This window comes from Fukomys damarensis, unplaced genomic scaffold (assembly GCF_012274545.1).
Source record: "Fukomys damarensis isolate Sample0158 unplaced genomic scaffold, DMR_v1.0_HiC HiC_scaffold_36, whole genome shotgun sequence".
NCBI classification, from domain to species: Eukaryota; Metazoa; Chordata; class Mammalia; order Rodentia; family Bathyergidae; genus Fukomys; species Fukomys damarensis.
Genome location: NW_022900948.1, coordinates 40,649,183 through 40,651,896, shown reverse-complemented (window position 1 = coordinate 40,651,896; position 2,714 = coordinate 40,649,183). Strand labels below are relative to the sequence as shown.

Below are 2,714 nucleotides of genomic sequence, written 5' to 3'. Positions count from 1 at the left end.
TCTCTCTGCTTCCTGCCCTGGGCAGCTGTCCCCTGCCGAGTCCTCCTGCCCTACCTTCTTTCCTGCCTTAGAGCCAGCTGTGGGCTGAAACGCGAACCAGAATGCATTGCCGTGCTGAGGATTGTGTCTCGGTGATGGGACATTGACTAAGACAGCTGGTGTCTTTCTAGGAAAAGCAAGAGACACAGGGCAGCCAGCCTGGGAACGCCAAGGATTGGTGGCCACCACCGAAAGCCAAGTGGCAAGGCAGGGCTCTAGCCAGAGAGTTGGGGGACCACACCGTTCTAGCCGGGGTGCGGGGCCAGGACACCGCAGAGCTCCTCCCCCATCCAACACAGTGGTGTCTTTAGCTCTGGACACAGCAACTGGGCTTCCTGCCTTCCAGGTTGGGTGGGCCTGCCTGATCTCCAGACCCCTGAGAAACGGAATGGGCCCCCCTCCGGTGCTGTTTCATTCGGTCCGCCTTTTTTTTTAGTACCTATTTGGGGCGCATCCCCTCCCCTCCTTCTTCTCTAACTGGCAGTAAAAATGGAACTTTAAAAGTTAATTTTTTTTCTTTCAGAGATAAACAACTTCTCCAAACTTTTCCCCATTGCACACATGATCAACACCCACTCCTCTCTGCAGCCCCAAACAGTGATAAGATGTGCAGAGGCCACCAGCCCAAGAGGCTGGGGCCGAGTTTCCCTTCCAGAAAGGGGCAGCTGGGCTGAAGGTGGCCAGAAGGGATGAAGCAAGCGTGGAAATCTTCACTCCCCGCCCCTTAGTTCCCTGCTATAAAAGATCCGTGCTCACTGGAGGTAGTGATTTGAGGTAAATGGGCCCCTCCATCTCCTCAGAGCTAGCTTTAAATAAATCCTTTTTTCCGTTTTACTTTCATTTGGTCAGGGGCCAGCGAATGAACCTGAGTGGCCAGGAACATCACTGTCCCCATCCTTCCCTCCCTCCCTCCCTCCGGGCCCCAGGGTCTCCTGGCCCAAAGCCCCGGACTCTTTGTCAAATGAGTTCGTCGGTCTGGAAGGCAGGTTCATGCAGTGCCCCAAGCTGAGAATGTTCTGGAAGGGGCTTCAAGCCAGTAGGAAAGCACAGCATGAGAGCAAGTGTGTGTGCCGTGTGTGTGTGCGTGTGTGCGTGCGTATGCGTGAGCGTGCGCTTTGAATTGGATTAAGCGAGGCAGCTTCCTGAATGGGACCAGGCCCATCCCAGATGGCTTTCCAACCCCCAAACCTCACATGCACCCAGGAATTTCACTTGAGCACCTCCCGCCTCCCATCTCCCCGCAGTCAGTACCCATCCAGCAATCCCGGATCCTGGTGATCCTGGACCCTGCTCCTCCAATGGGAAGGACTTTTCCAGGCCGGTGCCCACCAGCTCGTGACCAGCTTCCAGGTAGAGTAAAGGATTAAATGGAAGGCGCAATAAGAAGTGAAACAATTAGAATTTCTGCCTCATTATCATGGTAATCTTATCAGTCGGATAATGAGGTATTAATGGAGATTTAATGTGCATCTCATAACAGAATCCCTTGGAGAAAACACACAGGGAAATTGCTGTAAATCCACTTAATGATGGAGAAGTCCCAAAACACCATATTCCAAAGGATGAAAAATGCAGGATGCAAATGAGAAAGAATCAAGGTCAATAACACCACGGGGACAGGCCTAATGGCAGATTTGGAGATATATGTAATAAAAATTGCATGTTGCTTTTAAACCTCACCCTCTGTTGTTTTCAAATGCACATTCCTAGTAATGAAACACAGAAGTGCAGCCAGAATGATTTGTATGTTTTAGAAACCATAGGGGGCAGAGAAACATGTCTTGAAACCCATCAGGCCCCCCGCAGGGAGCCATGGGAAATGGGGTGTTTTACCGAGAGGCCTCCAGGGGAAGGGGGCACAGAGGAAGAGCCCCTGGGTGGGCGGTGCAGAGAGGAAGCAGCCTCTGCGAGTTCAAGGTCATTTGGGAAACAGCAGCGGGAAGGAGATGGATGTGGATGTGGTCACTTCCCTCTTCCTGTGTGCAGCTGACCGGCAGCTCAGAAGGATGAGGGACGCACACAATAAAGGCTCCAGTTGAGAGACGCCCACCCCAGCCAGTCACTGCTGAAATACCAAGCACAGATTATCTCATTTAATTCCATCAGCAGCGCTGGAAAGCTATTAACATCTCCATTCTCCAGATAAGAAAGTGAAGCTCTAGAGATTAAGTTGCCTCAAATTGAACCTTGGCTCGACCCTCTCTTCAGAGATACCTGGTGGGACCCAATGCGCTCACCTCCATTTGGCTCTCTGGGAGCCACACGAAGGGGAATCCAAGCTAATATCTCACTCTCTGGCCAGGGACCCTTGGGAAAGATGGGAGCCTCCAACCAAAGAGGCGGGAAAGAGGGACGGAAACTTCATGCCGAGCTGAGGATTGCAGAACCCACCGGGCAGCCAGGCCCACAGCCGCACAGGGGACAAAGGACAAGCACCTGAGCCCCTGAACTCACGCTTTTCCCGAGAGCAGTGGGGACTCAGTCAGGGGTGCCAAGCAAACAGAAAGGTAAAAATGTTCACACGTAAATGGGAAAACGCTAAGCACATGTTGGTTGTTTGATCTTATACTTTATTGATGATCATAAATAACCCTTGCATGTGCCGGGTGTTTCTAAAGATTGAAGGTAAAGCTAGTTCTAGTTTTGGTTTATTTGAGGAAGCTTGGGTAAGGGGT

General features: G+C 51.6%; 1 long non-coding RNA gene across 1 annotated transcript; it reads left to right on the top strand.

The window, feature by feature from the left end:
* Window positions 1–568: 568 nt before the first annotated feature.
* LOC104854890 lies at window positions 569–1,651 on the top strand. The gene is made up of 3 exons (XR_002025022.1): window positions 569–813; window positions 1,284–1,389; window positions 1,520–1,651. It is a non-coding gene; the product is annotated as an uncharacterized LOC104854890 (long non-coding RNA).
* The last annotated feature ends 1,063 nt before the right edge of the window (window positions 1,652–2,714 follow it).